This window comes from Triticum urartu, chromosome 4, assembly GCF_003073215.2.
Source record: "Triticum urartu cultivar G1812 chromosome 4, Tu2.1, whole genome shotgun sequence".
Taxonomy (NCBI): Eukaryota; Viridiplantae; Streptophyta; class Magnoliopsida; order Poales; family Poaceae; genus Triticum; species Triticum urartu.
Genome location: NC_053025.1, coordinates 604,745,400 through 604,764,092, shown reverse-complemented (window position 1 = coordinate 604,764,092; position 18,693 = coordinate 604,745,400). Strand labels below are relative to the sequence as shown.

At 45.8% G+C, this 18,693-nt stretch overlaps 1 non-coding gene and 1 pseudogene across 1 annotated transcript; both read right to left on the bottom strand.

The window, feature by feature from the left end:
- Positions 1-17,133: 17,133 nt before the first annotated feature.
- On the bottom strand, positions 17,134-17,212 carry LOC125555053 (annotated as a pseudogene).
- Positions 17,213-17,609: 397 nt separating this feature from the next.
- Positions 17,610-17,712, bottom strand: LOC125555031. The gene has a single exon (XR_007304488.1). It is a non-coding gene; the product is annotated as a U6 spliceosomal RNA (small nuclear RNA).
- Between the last annotated feature and the right edge of the window lie 981 nt (positions 17,713-18,693).

Genomic DNA, 18,693 nt, shown 5'->3' with positions numbered 1-18,693 from the left:
AATCTTTTCAGTTTCCGTGTGACCTTTCGTATACCCGTAGTGCGTGGCAAAAATTTAGATATTGGCTCGACTCATTCCCGCAACCCGCGGCGCGTCTGGCGAGGCGGGCGGCGGAGGAGGACCACGCGTGGATATCCCTCTTGTTCTCATGCTCGTACAAGTGGGAAAAGAACCTCCCTTATAAGGAGGTCCAACTCCCACTAAACTAGCAATGTGGGACTAAACTTTAGTAGTATCGCTTGCCTTGCACAAATGGGCTAAGTGGGCCACTAGGATTTATTAGGAATTTCTGAAATAGTTATTGGGCTGCCCAAAATAGACTAAATTCCAGCAATCCACCACCAGATCCCAGAGGCATACAGAAATTTGCCTTTGGTTCCAAAACACTGTTTTATATACCGGTACTGCAGTGGAGACTGTTAAGTTAAACTTCCACCTAGAACTCTATGCTACACTAGTAAGCAACTTGAACAGTGGACTGGGCCTTGAACTGCAAGTTTTCTGCGAATCTAGCTTCACATAAAGCCTTGACCGATACGTGGCTACCGTGGGTCTTCCCCGCGGGTGGAGCTTATGCGTCATACTCCGTGACCTTTCATGAGTTACTAGAGAGAACCCTACTCTCACAGATTGCGACGTTTGACAATCAGACTCATATAGGTGTGTTTTTCAAAAGATGTTCTGCAGGATAACATCTCTGCTTAAATAAGCCACTTAGAACACATTAAGATATACATCAACCTGCCAAGCAGATTAGGAGAGTATTGCATCTTCATGGAGTGGTATTGTGAATAGTAAGCATACTCTCCTCTCAGTTGACCAACAGCTTGTCTTCCACATCTAATTCACGGGATCTCTGATCACAAAGAATAGGTTACCACTGTGAACAACTCATATTGTGGGTCTCATACGCATCTCCCTCGATGCATTATCTATCACATTACGTGATAGACCCTTGGTAAAAGGATCTGCCAGATTTTTAGATGTTTGGATATAATCCAACGCAATAACTCCGGAGTTTTTCATTTTCCTGACAGACTTTAACCTTCTCTGAACGTGTCTTGATGACTTCATGTTATCCTTTGAGCTGCTCACTTTCGTGATCACAGTTTGATTGTCGCAGTTCATAAGGACACCCGGTACAGGTTTCTCAACAACCGGCAAGTCATTCAACCGTAGCTGTATCTAGTGCTTGTTGGAAATATGCCCTATGTTGGAAATATGCCCTAGAGGCAATAATAAAAGGATTATTATTATATTTCCTTGTTCATGATAATTGTCTTTTATTCATGCTATGATTGTGTTATCCGAAAATCGTAATACATGTGTGAATACATAGACACCAACATGTCCCTAGTAAGCCTCTAGTTGACTAGCTCGTTGATCAACAGATAGTAATAGTTTCCTGGCTATGGACATTGGATGTCATTGATGACGAGATCACATCATTAGGAGAATGATGTGATGGATAAGACCCAATCTTAAACATAGCACAAGATCGTATAGTTCTTTTGCTAGAGTTTTCCAATGTCAAGTATCTTTTCCTTAGACCATGGGATCGTGTAACTCCCGGATACCATAGGAGTGCTTTGGGTGTACCAAACGTCACAACGTAACTGGGTGACTATAAAGGTATACTACGGGTATCTCCGAAAGTGTCTGTTGGGTTGACACGGATCAAGACTGGGATTTGTCACTCCGTATGACGGAGAGGTATCTCTGGGCCCACTCGGTAATGCATCATCATAATGAGCTCAAAGTGACCAAGTGTCTGGTCACGGGATCATGCATTACGGTACGAGTAAAGTTATTTGCCGGTAACGAGATTGAACGAGGTATTGGGATACCGACGATCGAATCTCGGGCAAGTAACGTACCGATTGACAAAGGGAATTGTATACGGGGTTGCTTGAATCCTCGACATCGTGGTTCATCCGATGAGATCATCGAGGAGCATGTGGGAGCCAACATGGGTATCCAGATCCCGCTGTTGGTTATTGACCGGAGAGCCATCTCGGTCATGTCTACATGTCTCCCGAACCCGTAGGGTCTACCACTTAAGGATCGATGACGCTAGGGTTGTAGAGATATGTATATACAGTAACCCGAAAGTTGTTCGGAGTCCCGGATGAGATCCCGGACGTTACGAGGAGTTCCGGAATGGTCCGGAGGTAAAGAATTATATATAAGAAGTGCTATTTCGGCCATCGGGACAAGTTTCGGGGTCACCAGTATTGTACCGGGACCACTGAAAGGGTCCCGGGGGTCCACCGGGTGGGGCCACCTATCCCGGAGGGCCCCATGGGCTGAAGTGGGAGGGGAACCAGCCCCTAGTGGGCTGGTGCACCCCCCCTTGGGCCTTCCCCCTGCGCCTAGGGTTGGGAACCCTAGGATGGGGGCGCCCCACTTGCCTTGGGGGGCACTCCACCCCCTTGGCTGCCGCCCCCTTGGGAGATTGGATCTCCAGGGCCGGCGCCCCCCCTAGGGACCCTATATATAGAGGGGGGCGGGAGGCAGCCGCACCCATGCCCTGGGCCTCCCTCTCCCTCCAACACTCTCCTCCTCTCGTAGAGAACGGCGAAGCCCTGCTGGCGGTGACTGCTGCATCCACCACCACGCCGTCGTGCTGCTGGATCTTCATCAACCTCTCCTCCCCTTGCTGGATCAGAAGAGGAGACGTCATCGCTGACCGTAGATGTGTTGAACGCGGGTGCATTTTCGGCGCTAGGATCTCCGGTGATTTGGATCACGTCGAGTACGACTTCCTCATCCCCGTTCTTTGAACGCTTCCGCGCGTGATCTACAAAGGTATGTAGATGCAATCCGATCACTCGTTGCTAGATGAACTCCTAGATGGATCTTGGTGAAACCGTAGGAAAATTTCTGTTTTCTGCAACGTTCCCCAACAGTGGCATCATGAGCTAGGTCTATGCGTAGTTCTTTTTGCACGAGTAGAACACAATTTGTTGTGGGCGTAGATGTTGTCAACTTTCTTGCCGCTACTAGTCTTATTTTGCTTCAACGGTATTGTGGGATGAAGCGGCCCGGACCAACCTTACACGTACGCTTACGTGAGACCGGTTCCACCGACTAACATGCACTAGTTGCATAAGGTGCTTACGTGAGACCGGTTCCACCGACTAACATGCACTAGTTGCATAAGGTGGCTGGCGGGTGTCTGTCTCTCCCACTTTAGTTGGAGCGGATTCGATGAAAAGGGTCCTTATGAAGGGTAAATAGAAGTTGACAAATCACGTTGTGGCTTTCACGTAGGTAAGAAAATGTTCTTGCTAGAACCCTACTTCAGCCACGTAAAACATGCAACAACAATTAGAGGACGTCTAACTTGTTTTTGCAGCAAGTGCTTTGTGATGATATGGCCAAAGTTGTGATGAATGATGAATGATATATATGTGATGTATGAGATGTTCATGCTATTGTAATAGGAATCATGACTTGCATGTCGATGAGTATGACAACCGGCAGGAGCCATAGGAGTTGTCTTTATTTTTTGTATGACCTGCGTGTCATTGAGAAACGCCATGTAAATTACTTTACTTTATTGCTAAACGCGTTAGCCATAGTAGTAGAAGTAATAGTTGGCGAGCAACTTCATGGAGACACGATGATGGAGATCATGATGATGGAGATCATGGTGTCATGACGGTGACAAGATGATCATGGAGCCCCAAGATGGATATCAAAGGAGCTATGTGATATTGGCCATATCATGTCACTATTATTATTTGATTGCATGTGATGTTTATCATGTTTTTGCATCTTGTTTACTTAGAATGACGGTAGTAAATAAGATGATCCCTCATAATAATTTCAAGAAAGTGTTCCCCCTAACTGTGCACCGTTGCGACAGTTTGTTGTTTCGAAGCACCACGTGATGATCGGGTGTGATAGATTCTAACGTTCACATACAATGGGTGTAAGACAGATTTACACATGCAAACACTTAGGTTGACTTGACGAGCCTAGCATGTACAGACATGGCCTCAGAACACATAAGACCGAAAGTTCGAGCATGAGTCGTATAGAAGATACGATCAACATGAAGATGTTCACCGATGTTGACTAGTCCGTCTCACGTGATGATCGGACACGGCCTAGTTAACTCGGATCATGTTATACTTAGATTACAGGAGGGATGTCTATCTAAGTGGGAGTTCATTGAATAATTTGATTAGATGAACTTAATTATCATGAACTTAGTCTAAATATTTTACAATATGCCTTTTAGATCAAATGGCCAACGTAGTCCTCAACTTCAACGCGTTCCTAGAGAAAACCAAGCTGAAAGACGATGGCAGCAACTACACGGACTGGGTCCGGAACCTGAGGATCATCCTCATAGCTGCCAAGAAAGATTATGTCCTACAAGCACCGCTAGGTGACGCACCTGTTCTCCCTGCAAAACAAGACGTTATGAACGCTTGGCAGGCACGTACCGATGACTACTCCCTCATTCAGTGCGGCATGCTTTACAGCTTAGAGCCGGGGCTCCAAAAGCGTTTTGAGAGACACGGAGCATATGAGATGTTCGAAGAGCTGAAAATGGTTTTCCAAGCTCATGCCCGGGTCGAGAGATATCAAGTCTCCGACAAGTTCTTCAGCTGTAAGATGGAGGAAAACAGTTCTGTCAGTGAGCACATACTCACTATGTCTGGGTTACATAACCGCTTGACTCAGCTGGGAGTTAATCTCCCGGATGACGTGGTCATTGACAGAATCCTTCAGTTGCTTCCACCGAGCTACAAGAGCTTTGTGATGAACTTCAATATGCAGGGGATGGAAAACACCATTCCTGGAGTATTTGCAATGTTGATATCAGCAGAGGTAGAAGTTAAAAAGGAACATCAAGTGTTGATGGTGAATAAAACCACTAAGTTCAAGAAAGGCAAGGGTAAGAAAACCTTCAAGAAGGACGGCAAGGGAGTTGCCGCGCCCGGCAAGCAAGCTGCCGGGAAGAAGCCAAAGAATGGACCCAAGCCCGAGAGTGAGTGCTTTTATTGCAAGGAAAGTGGTCACTGGAAGCGGAACTGCCCCAAATACTTAGTGGACAAGAAGGCCGGCAAAACAAAAGGTATATGTGATATACATGTAATTGATGTGTACCTTACCAGTACTCGTAGTAGCTCCTGGGTATTTGATACCGGTGCAGTTGCTCACATTTGTAACTCAAAGCAGGAAGTGCGGAATAAGCGGAGACTGGCGAAGGACCAGGTGACGATGCGCATCGGTAATGGTTCCAGGGTCGATGTGATCGCCGTCGGCGCGCTACCTCTACATTTACCTACGGGATTAGTTTTGAACCTCAATAATTGTTATTTGGTGCCAAGTTTGAGCATGAACATTGTATCAACATCTCGTTTAATTCGAGATGGCTACTCATTTAAATCCGAGAATAATGGTTGTTCTATTTATATGAGAGATATGTTTTATGGTCATGCTCCGATGGTGAATGGTTTATTCTTAATGAATCTCGAGCGTAATGCTACACATATTCATAGTGTGAATACCAAAAGATGTAAGATTGATAATGATAGTCCCACATACTTGTGGCACTGCCGCCTTGGTCACATAGGTGTCAAACGCATGAAGAAGCTCCATGCTGATGGACTTTTAGAGTCTCTTGATTACGAATCATTTGACACGTGCGAACCATGCCTCATGGGTAAAATGACCAAGACTCCATTCTCAGGAACAATGGAGCGAGCAACCAACTTATTGGAAATCATACATACTGATGTGTGCGGTCCAATGAGTGTTGAGGCTCGCGGTGGCTATCGTTATGTTCTCACCCTCACTGATGACTTGAGTAGATATGGGTATGTCTACTTAATGAAACACAAGTCTGAGACCTTTGAAAAGTTCAAAGAATTTCAGAGTGAGGTTGAGAATCAACGTGACAGGAAAATCAAGTTCCTGCGATCAGATCCTGGAGGAGAATACTTGAGTCACGAGTTTGGCACACACTTAAGAAAATGTGGAATAGTTTCACAACTCACGCCGCCTGGAACACCTCAGCGTAATGGTGTGTCCGAACATCGTAATCGCACTCTATTAGATATGGTGTGATCTATGATGTCTCTTGCCGATTTACCGCTATCTTTTTGGGGCTATGCTTTAGAGACTGCCGCATTCACTTTAAATAGGGCTCCATCGAAATCCGTTGAGACAACACCGTATGAATTATGGTTTGGGAAGAAACCAAATCTATCATTTCTAAAAGTTTAGGGATGCGATGCTTATGTCAAGAAACTTCAACCTGAAAAAGCTCGAACCCAAGTCGGAAAAATGCGTCTTCATAGGATACCCTAAAGAAACTATTGGGTATACCTTCTACCTCAGATCCGAAGGCAAGATCTTTGTTGCCAAGAATGGATCCTTTCTAGAGAAAGAGTTTCTCTCGAAAGAAGTAAGTGGGAGGAAAGTAGAACTTGATGAAGTATTACCTCTTGAACCGGAAAATGGCGCAACTCAAGAAAATGTTCCTGAGGTGCCTGCACCGACTAGAGAGGAAGTTAATGATGATGATCAAGATACTTCTAATCAAGCTCCTACTGAAATTCGAAGGTCCACAAGGACACGTTCCGCACCAGAGTGGTACGGCAACCCTGTCTTGGAAATCATGTTGTTAGACAACGGTGAACCTTCGAACTATGAAGAAGCGATGGCGGGCCTGGATTCCGACAAATGCCTAGAAGCCATGAAATCCGAGATAGGATCCATGTATGAAAACGAAGTATGGACTTTGACTGACTTGCCCGTTGAGCGGCGAGCCATAGAAAATAAATGGATCTTTAAGAAGAAGACAGACGCGGATGGTAATGTGACCATCTATAAAGCTCGGCTTGTCGCTAAGGGTTATCGACAAGTTCAAGGGGTTGACTACGATGAGACTTTCTCACTGGTAGCGAAGCTAAAGTCCGTCCGAATCATGTTAGCAATTACCGCATTCTATGATTATGAGATATGGCAAATGGACATCAAAACGGCATTCCTTAATGGTTTCCTTAAGGAAGAATTGTATATGATGCAGCCAGAAGGTTTTGTCGATCCTAAGAATGCTGACAAGGTATGCAAGCTCCAATTCTCGATTTATGGGCTGGTGCAAGCATCTCGGAGTTGGAACATTCGCTTTGACGAGATGATCAAAGCGTTTGGGTTTACGCAGACTTATGGAGAAGCCTGCGTTTACAAGAAAGTGAGTGGGAGCTCTGTAGCATTTCTCATATTATATGTAGATGACATACTTTTGATGGGAAATGATATAGAACTCTTGGACAGCATTAAGGCCTACTTGAATAAGAGTTTTTCAATGAAGGACCTTGGAGAAGCTGCATATATATTAGGCATCAAGATCTATAGAGATAGATCAAGACGCCTCATAGGTCTTTCACAAAGCACATACCTTGATAAGATATTGAAGAAATTCAATATGGATCAGTCTAAGAAGGGGTTCTTGCCTGTGTTACAAGGTGTGAAATTGAGCTCAGCTCAATGTCCGACCACGGAAGAAGATATAGAAGAGATGAGTGTCATCCCCTATGCCTCAGCCATAGGTTCTATTATGTATGCCATGCTGTGTACCAGACCTGATGTAAACCTTGCCGTAAGTTTGGTAGGAAGGTACCAAAGTAATCCCGGCAAGGAACACTGGACAGCGGTCAAGAATATCCTGAAGTACCTGAAAAGGACTAAGGAAATGTTTCTCGTTTATGGAGGTGACAAAGAGCTCGTCATAAAAGGTTACGTCGACGCTAGCTTCGACACAGATCTGGATGACTCTAAGTCACAAACCGGATACGTGTATATTTTGAATGGTGGGGCAGTAAGCTGGTGCAGTTGCAAGCAGAGCGTCGTGGCGGGATCTACATGTGAAGCAGAGTACATGGCAGCCTCGAAGGCAGCACATGAAGCAATTTGGGTGAAGGAGTTCATCACCGACCTAGGAGTCATACCCAATGCGTCGGGGCCGATCAAGCTCTTCTGTGACAACACTGGAGCTATTGCACTTGCCAAGGAGCCCAGGTTTCACAAGAAGACCAGGCACATCAAGCGTCGCTTCAACTCCATTCGTGAAAATGTTCAAGATGGAGACATAGATATTTGTAAAGTACATACAGACCTGAACGTAGAAGATCTGTTGACGAAACCTATCCCTAGAGCAAAACATGATCAACACCAGAATTCCATGGGTGTTCGATTCATCACAATGTAACTAGATTATTGACTCTAGTGCATGTTGGAAATATGCCCTAGAGGCAATAATAAAAGCATTATTATTATATTTCCTTGTTCATGATAATTGTCTTTATTCATGCTATAATTGTGTTATCCGGAAATCGTAATACATGTGTGAATAAATAGACACCAACATGTCCCTAGTAAGCCTCTAGTTGACTAGCTCGTTGATCAACAGATAGTCATGGTTTCCTGACTATGGACATTGGATGTCGCTGATAACGAGATCACATCATTAGGAGAATGATGTGATGGACAAGACCCAATCCTAAACATAGCACAAGATCGTATAGTTCGTTTGCTATAGTTTTCCAATGTCAAGTATCCTTTCCTTAGACCATGAGATCGTGTAACTTCCGGATACCGTAGGAGTGCTTTGGATGTACCAAACGTCACAACATAACTGGGTGACCATAAAGGTATAATACGGGTATCTCCGAAAGTGTCTGTTGGGTTGACACGGATCAAGACTGGGATTTGTCACTCCGTATGACGGAGAGGTATCACTGGGCCCACTCGGTAATGCATCATCATTATGAGCTCAAAGTGACCAAGTGTCTGGTCACGGGATCATGCATTATGGTACGAGTAAAGTGACCTTGCCGGTAACGAGATTGAACGAGGTATTGGGATACCGACGATCGAATCTCGGGCAAGTAACATACCGATTGACAAAGGGAATTGTATACGGGGTTGCTTGAATCCTCGACATCGTGGTTCATCCGATGAGATCATCAGCATGTGGGAGCCAACATGGGTATCCAGATCCCGCTGTTGGTTATTGACCGGAGAGCGTCATCTCGGTCATGTCTACATGTCTCCCGAACCCGTAGGGTCTACACACTTAAGGTTCGGTGACACTAGGGTTGTAGGGATATGTATATGCAGTAACCCGAATGTTGTTCGGAGTCCCGGATGAGATCCCGGACGTCACGAGGAGTTTCGGAATGGTCCGGAGGTAAAGAATTATATATAGGAAGTGCTATTTCGGCCATCGGGACAAGTTTCGGGGTCACCGGTATTGTACCGGGACCACCGGAAGGGTCCCGGGGGTCCACCGGGTGGGGCCACCTATCCCGGAGGGCCCCATGGGCTGAAGTGGGAAGGGATCCAGCCCAAAGTGGGCTGGGGCGCCACTTCCCCCTAGGGCCCATGCGCCTAGGGTGGGGAAACCCTAAGGGGGGCGCCCCCTTGCTTGGGGGGCAAGCCCCCCACCCCTTGGCCGCCGCCCCCTAGGAGATTGCATCTCCTAGGGCCGGCGCCCCCCTAGGCCCCCTATATATAGTGGGGGGAGGGGAGGACCTCTCTACCTTTGCCTTTGGTGCCTCCCTCTCCCTCTCCAACACCTCCTCCTCCTCCATAGAGCTTGGCGAAGCCCTGCCGGAGTACTGCAGCTCCATCACCACCACGCCGTCGTGCTGCTGCTGGAGCCATCTTCCTCAACCTCTCCTTCCCCTTGCTGGATCAAGAAGAAGGAGACGTCACGCTGACCGTACGTGTGTTGAACGCGGAGGTGCCGTCCGTTCGGCGCTAGGATCTCCGGTGATTTGGATCACGTCGAGTACGACTTCCTCATCCCCGTTCTTTGAATGCTTCCGCGCGTGATCTACAAAGGTATGTAGATGCAATCCAATCACTCGTTGCTAGATGAACTCATAGATGGATCTTGGTGAAACCGTAGGAAAAATTTTGTTTTCTGCAACGTTCCCCAACAGTGGCATCATGAGCTAGGTCTATGCGTAGTTCTTCTTGCGCGAGTAGAACACAATTTGTTGTGGGCGTAGATGTTGTCAACTTTCTTGCCGCTACTAGTCTTATCTTGCTTCAACGGTATTGTGGGATGAAGCGGCCCGGACCAACCTTACACGTACGCTTACGTGAGACCGGTTCCACCGACTAACATGCACTAGTTGCATAAGGTGGCTGGCGGGTGTCTGTCTCTCCCACTTTAGTTGGAGCGGATTCGATGAAAAGGGTCCTTATGAAGGGTAAATAGAAGTTGACAAATCACGTTGTGGCTTTCACGTAGGTAAGAAAACGTTCTTGCTAGAACCCTATTGCAGCCACGTAAAACTTGCAACAACAATTAGAGGACGTCTAACTTGTTTTTGCAGCAAGTGTTTTGTGATGTGATATGGCCAAAGTTGTGATGAATGATGAATGATATATATGTGATGTATGAGATGTTCATGCTATTGTAATAGGAATCACGACTTGCATGTCGATGAGTATGACAACCGGCAGGAGCCATAGGAGTTGTCTTTATTTTTTGTATGACCTGCGTGTCATTGAGAAACGCCATGTAAATTACTTTACTTTATTGCTAAACGCGTTAGCCATAGTAGTAGAAGTAATAGTTGGCGAGCAACTTCATGGAGACACGATGATGGAGATCATGATGATGGAGATCATGGTGTCATGCCGGTGACAAGATGATCATGGAGCCCCAAGATGGAGATCAAAGGAGCTATGTGATATTGGCCATATCATGTCACTATTATTATTTGATTGCATGTGATGTTTATCATGTTTTTGCATCTTGTTTACTTAGAACGACCGGGTAGTAAATAAGATGATCCCTCATAATAATTTCAAGAAAGTGTTCCCCCTAACTGTGCACCGTTACGACAGTTCGTTGTTTCGAAGCACCACGTGATGATCGGGTGTGATAGATTCCAACGTTCACATACAACGGGTGTAAGACAAATTTACACTTGCAAACACTTAGGTTGACTTGACGAGCCTAGCATGTAGAGACATGGCCTAGGAACACAGAAGACCGAAAGGTCGAGCATGAGTCGTATAGAAGATACGATCAACATGAAGATGTTCACCGATGTTGGCTAGTCCGTCTCACGTGATGACCGGACACGGCCTAGTTAACTTGGATCAGGTTATACTTAGATGACTGGAGGGATGTCTATCTAAGTGGGAGTTCATTGAATAATTTGATTAGATGAACTTAATTATCATGAACTTAGTCTAAAATCCTTACAACATGTATTTTAGATCAAATGGCCAACGTTGTCCTCAACTTCAACGCGTTCCTAGAGAAAACCAAGCTGAAAGACGATGGCAGCAACTATACGGACTGGGACCGGACCCTGAGGATCATCCTCATAGCTGCCAAGAAATATTATGTCCTACAAGCACCGCTAGGTGACGCACCTGTTCTCCCTGCAGAACAAGACGTTATGAATGCTTGGCAGACACGTACCGATGATTACTCCCTCGTTCAGTGCGGCATGCTTTACAGCTTAGAACCGGGGCTCCAAAAGCATTTTGAGAGACACGGAGCATATGAGATGTTCGAAGAGCTGAAAATGGTTTTTCAAGCTCATGCCCGGGTCGAGAGATATGAAGTCTCCGACAAGTTCTTTAGCTGTAAGATGGAGGAAAATATTTCTGTCAGTGAGACATACTCACTATGTCAGGGTTACATAACCGCTTGACTCAGCTGGGAGTTAATCTCCCGGATGACGCGGTCATTGACAGAATCCTTCAGTCGCTTCCATCGAGCTACAAGAGCTTTGTGATGAACTTCAATATGCAGGGGATGGAAAAGACCATTCCTGAAGTATTTGCAATGCTGAAATCAGCAGAGGTAGAAGTCAAAAAGGAACATCAAGTGTTGATGGTGAATAAAACCACTAAGTTCAAGAAGAGGCAAGGGCAAAAAACTTCAAGAAGGACGGCAAGGGAGTTGCCGCGCCCGGCAAGCAAGCTGCCGGGGAAGAAGCCAAAGAATGGACCCAAGCCCGAGACTGAGTGCTTTTATTGCAAGGAAAGTGGTCACTGGAAGCGGAACTGCCCCAAAGTACTTAGCGGACAAGAAGGCCGACAAACGAAAGGTATATGTGATATACATGTAATTGATGTGTACCTTACCAGTACTCGTAGTAGCTCCTGGATATTTGATACCGGTGTTGTTGCTCATATTTGTAACTCAAAACAGGAGCTGCGGAATAAGCGGAGACTGGCGAAGGACAAGGTGACGATGCGTGTCGGGAATGGTTCCAAGGTTGATGTGATCGCCGTCGGCACGCTACCTCTACATTTACCTACGGGATTAGTTTTAAACCTTAATAATTGTTATTTAGTGCCAGCTTTGAGCATGAACATTGTATCGGATCTCGTTTAATTCGAGATGGCTACTCATTTAAATCCGAGAATAATGGTTGTTCTATTTATATGAGAGATATGTTTTATGGTCATGCTCCGATGGTGAATGGTTTATTCTTAATGAATCTCGAGCGTAATGCTACACATGTTCATAGTGTGAATACCAAAAGATGTAAGGTTGATAATGATAGTCCCACATACTTGTGGCACTGCCGCCTTGGTCACATAGGTGTCAAACGCATGAAGAAGCTCCATGCAGATGGACTTTTAGAGTCTCTTGATTATGAATCATTTGACACGTGCGAACCATGCCTCATGGGTAAAATGACCAAGACTCCGTTCTCAGGAACAATGGAGCGAGCAACCAACTTATTGGAAATCATACATACTGATGTGTGCGGTCCAATGAGTGTTGAGGCTCGCGGTGGCTATCGTTATGTTCTCACCCTCACTGATGACTTGAGTAGATATGGGTATGTCTACTTAATGAAACACAAGTCTGAGACCTTTGAAAAGTTCAAGGAATTTCAGAGTGAGGTTGAGAATCAACGTGACAGGAAAATCAAGTTTGCGATCAGATCGTGGAGGAGAATACTTGAGTCACGAATTTGGCACACACTTAAGAAAATGTGGAATAGTTTCACAACTCACGCCGCCTGGAACACCTCAGCGTAATGGTGTGTCCGAACGTCGTAATCGCACTCTATTAGATATGGTGCGATCTATGATGTCTCTTACCGATTTACCGCTTTCATTTGGGCTATGCTTTAGAGACTGCCGCATTCACTTTAAATAGGGCTCCGTCGAAATCCGTTGAGACGACACCGTATGAATTATGGTTTGGGAAGAAACCTAAGCTGTTGTTTCTAAAAGTTTGGGGATGCGATGCTTATGTCAAGAAACTTCAACCTGAAAAGCTCGAACCCAAGTCGGAAAAATGCGTCTTCATAGGATACCCTAAAGAAACTATTGGGTATACCTTCTACCTCAGATCCGAAGGCAAGATCTTTGTTGCCAAGAATGGATCCTTTCTAGAGAAAGAGTTTCTCTCGAAAGAAGTAAGTGGGAGGAAAGTAGAACTTGATGAAGTATTACCTCTTGAACCGGAAAATGGCGCAACTCAAGAAAATGTTCCTGAGGTGCCTGCACCGACTAGAGAGGAAGTTAATGATGATGATCATGAAACTTCAGATCAAGTTGCTACTGAACTTCGTAGGTCCACAAGGACACGTTCCGCACCAGAGTGGTACGGCAACCCTGTCTTGGAAATCATGTTGTTAGACAACGGTGAACCTTCGAACTATGAAGAAGCGATGGCGGGCCCGGATTCCGACAAATGGCTAAGCCATGAAATCCGAGATAGGATCCATGTATGAAAACGAAGTATGGACTTTGACTGACTTGCCCGTTGAGCGGCGAGCCATAGAAAATAAATGGATCTTTAAGAAGAAGACAGACGCGGATGGTAATGTGACCATCTATAAAGCTCGGCTTGTCGCTAAGGGTTATCGACAAGTTCAAGGGGTTGACTACGATGAGACTTTCTCACGGTAGCGAAGCTGAAGTCCGTCCGAATCATGTTAGCAATTGCCGCATTCTATGATTATGAGATATGGCAAATGGACGTCAAAACGGCATTCCTTAATGGTTTCCTTAAGGAAGAATTGTATATGATGCAGCCGAAGGTTTTGTCGATCCTAAGAATGCTGACAAGGTGTGCAAGCTCCAACGCTCGATTTATGGGCTGGTGCAAGCATCTCGGAGTTGGAACATTCACTTTGATGAGATGATCAAAGCGTTTGGGTTTACACAGACTTATGGATAAGCCTGCGTTTACAAGAAAGTGAGTGGGAGCTCTGTAGCATTTCTCATATTATATGTAGATGACATACTTTTGATGGGAAATGATATAGAACTCTTGGACAGCATTAAGGCCTACTTGAATAAGAGTTTTTCAATGAAGGACCTTGGAGAAGCTGCTTATATATTAGGCATCAAGATCTATAGAGATAGATCAAGACGCCTCATAGGTCTTTCACAAAGCACATACCTTGATAAGATATTGAAGAAGTTCAATATGGATCAGTCTTAAGAAGGGGTTCTTGCCTGTGTTACAAGGTGTAAAATTGAGCTCGGCTCAATGTCCGACCACGGCAGAAGATATAGAAGAGATGAGTGCCATCCCCTATGCCTCAGCCATAGGTTCTATTATGTATGCCATGCTGTGTACCAGACCTGATGTAAACCTTGCCGTAAGTTTGGTAGGAAGGTACCAAAGTAATCCCGGCAAGGAACACTGGACAGCGGTCAAGAATATCCTGAAGTACCGAAAAGGACTAAGGAAATGTCTTCTCGTTTATGGAGGTGACGAAGAGCTCATCGTAAAGGGTTACGTCGACGCTAGCTTCGACACAGATCTGGATGACTCTAAGTCACAAACCGGATACGTGTATATTTTGAATGGTGGGGCAGTAAGCTGTGCAGTGCAAGCAGAGCGTCGTGGCGGGAGATCTACATGTGAAGCAGGAATACATGGCAGCCTCCGAGGCAGCACATGAAGCAATATGGGTGAAGGAGTTCATCACCGACCTAGGAGTCATACCCAATGCGTCGGGGCAATCAAACTCTTTCTGTGACAACACTGGAGCTATTGCACTTGCCAAGGAGCCCAGGTTTCACAAGAAGACAAGGCACATCAAGCGTCGCTTTCAACTCCATTCGTGAAAATGTTCAGATGGAGACAATAGATTATTGTAAAGTTACATACGGACCTGAATGTAGCAAGATCCGTGACTAAAACCTCCTCCCTTAGGAGCCAAAACATGATCACACCAGATTCCATGGGTGTTCGATTCATTCACAATGTAACTAGATTATTGACTCTAGTGCAAGTGGGAGACTGTTGAAATATGCCCTAGAGGCAATAATAAAAGCATTATTATTATATTTCCTTGTTCATGATAATTGTCTTTATTCATGCTATAATTGTGTTATCCGGAAATCGTAATACATGTGTGAATAATAGACACCAACATGTCCCTAGTAAGCCTCTAGTTGACTAGCTCGTTGATCAACAGATAGTCATGGTTTCCTGACTATGGACATTGGATGTCATTGATAACGAGATCACATCATTAGGAGAATGATGTGATGGACAAGACCCAATCCTAAACATAGCACAAGATCGTATAGTTCGTTTGCTAGAGTTTTCCAATGTCAAGTATCCTTTCCTTAGACCATGAGATCGTGTAACTCCCGGATACCGTAGGAGTGCTTTGGGTATACCAAACGTCACAACGTAACTGGGTGACTATAAAGGTATACTACGGGTATCTCCGAAAGTGTCTGTTGGGTTGACACGGATCAAGACTGGGATTTGTCACTCCATATGACGGAGAGGTATCACTGGGCCCACTCGGTAATGCATCATCATAATATGAGCTCAAAGTGACCAAGTGTCTGGTCACGGGATCATGCATTACGGTACGAGTAAAGTGACTTGCCGGTAACGAGATTGAACGAGGTATTGGGATACCGACGATCGAATCTCGGGCAAGTAACATACCGAATTGACAAAGGGAATTGTATACGGGGTTGCTTGAATCCTCGACATCGTGGTTCATCCGATGAGATCATCGAGGAGCATGTGGGAGCCAACATGGGTATCCAGATCCCGCTGTTGGTTATTGACCGGAGAGCAATCTCGGTCATGTCTACATGTCTCCCGAACCCGTAGGGTCTACACACTTAAGGTTCGGTGACGCTAGGGTTGTAGGGATATGTATATGCAGTAACCCGAATGTTGTTCGGAGTCCCGGATGAGATCCCGGACGTCACGAGGAGTTCCGGAATGGTCCGGAGGTAAAGAATTATATATAGGAAGTGCTATTTCGGCCATCGGGACAAGTTTCGGGGTCACCGGTATTGTACCGGGACCACCGGAAGGGGTCCCGGGGGTCCACCGGGTGGGGCCACCTATCCCGGAGGGCCCCATGGGCTGAAGTGGGAAGGGATCCAGCCCAAAGTGGGCTGGGGCGCCACTTCCCCTAGGGCCCATGCGCCTAGGGTGGGGAAACCCTAAAGGGGGGCGCCCCCTTGCTTGGGGGGCAAGCCCCCCACCCCTTGGCCGCCGCCCCCCTAGGAGATTGCATCTCCTAGGGCCTCCGCCCCCCTAGGCCCCCCTATATATAGTGGGGGGGATGGAGGACCTCTTACCTTTGCCTTTGGTGCCTCCCTCTCCCTCTCCAACACATCCTCCTCCTCCATAGAGCTTGGCGAAGCCCTGCCGGAGTACTGCAGCTCCATCACCACCACGCCGTCGTGCTGCTGTTGGAGCCATCTTCCTCAACCTCTCCTTCCCCCTTGCTGGATCAAGAAGAAGGAGACGTCATGCTGACCGTACGTGTGTTGAACGCGGAGGTGCCATCCGTTCGGCGCTAGGATCTCCGGTGATTTGGATCACGTCGAGTACGACTTCCTCATCCCCGTTCTTTGAACGCTTCCGCGCGTGATCTACAAAGGTATGTAGATGCAATCCATCACTCGTTGCTAGATGAACTCATAGATGGATCTTGGTGAAACCGTAGGAAATTTTTTGTTTTCTGCAACGTTCCCCAACAGTGATCTTGGTGAAACCGTAGGAAAATTTTTGTTTTCTGCAACGTTCCCCAACAACTAAAGGGCCTTTCGGTACGAATAGCTGCACACGCAAGTGCAAGAAACAAGGCTCCAGTGATTTGCGCGGAAAATCTCAAATAAAATTTGGACCATTTCTCGATTTGTGCGTGTCATCCTTGCGCAGGGGCCATGCTAATCTTCTTTGTATCGTTCCTGGGATGATGCTAGCTGCGGCGCTCTGCCTTATAAACCAGTCCGACTGTCCCCGGCTGGCCGATGTGGGACTAAACAAACGAGCGTTTGTTTTGCCCAGGGCCTTTCCATAGGGCGCGTGGCAGGCCGCCAGTTGCAGGCCGGATCTCTCTTGATGTGGCCAAATTTAATGGAAGAGCATAATGGGCCCTCGTGTTTTCTGTTAGGGAATAACAAACGATGCTTGACACAAAAAAATACTATAGTTGTTGCCGCACGTGGGGGGAGGGCACATGCACGTTTAGGAATAACCTCATTGTGCTCTTCTGATAGAGAAAGGAAACTAAAGGGCCTTTCTCTACGAATAGCTGCACATGCAAGTGCAAGAAAAAAGGCTCCAGGGACTTGCGTGGAAATCTCAAAAAAATTTGGACCATTTCTCGATTTGTGCGTGTCATCCTTGCGCAGGGGCCATACTAATCTTCTCTGTATCATTCCAATTTTATCGGATGTCCCCGAAGGGACGATGCTAGCTGCAGTGCTCTTCCTTATAAACCAGACCGTCTCTCCTCGGCTGGCCGATGTGGGACTAAACAAACGAGCGTTTGTGTTGCCCATGGCGGTGTCTAGCCATACCTAGATTCCATCGGGCGTGTGGCAGGCCGCTAATTGCAAGCCAGATCTCTCTTGATGTGGCCCAAATTAATGAAAGAGCATAACATGCCCTCGTGTTTTTTGTTAGGGAATAACGAACGATGCTTGGACACAAAAAAATACAATAGTTGTTGCCGCACGTGGGGGGAGGGCACATGCACGTTTAGGAAAGCAGGGATCAACAAATCCTTTTGGTTGTTCAAAATTTATGAATGGTGGATTATGCAAATCAAAACTTTTCAAAAAGCATACTTGTGCGTGAAGGAGCTTAGACGATATCAAGTTATTGCCACAAGTACATATTGCAAAGACCATAGTGCCAAAAGGTTCATGCTAAGCTAGCTTACCGTGTCTTTGCTGTGACTAGATATATAAAATGGTATGCAACATATATAATTTTCTACATAAAGATTGAGATTTCACCGGTTGACCTATGTAATTCATCGACCACTGGTTATCGTACACTAAAGACAAAAAGGTTTGAAGATGAGATTCTTTCGAGTGTACCACAATCCAGCCTAGTGTCCGAGAGAGTTTTCTCACAAGTCTTAGATGAGTTTGTTAGGTGGTAACATAAACAAATTAGACTAATGAAACATATTTTTTTGCGTTATGACCGAATCATAGTTGATGGTAAGGAACAAAGACAATAAAAAAATTGAAGGAATACACTACATGTGGGAGGACTGAAACGGAAGACTAATCCATAAACGTGTGATAATAAATTAAAAAGCTAAAAGTTACTCCAGAAAGGTTATATCTGCAATAACAAAGAAGAGAAAGTGTGTGGATCGAAATTTAAAAAGGCTGTATTGAGGACCTCTCTGGTAGAGAAAGGAAACTAAAGGGCCT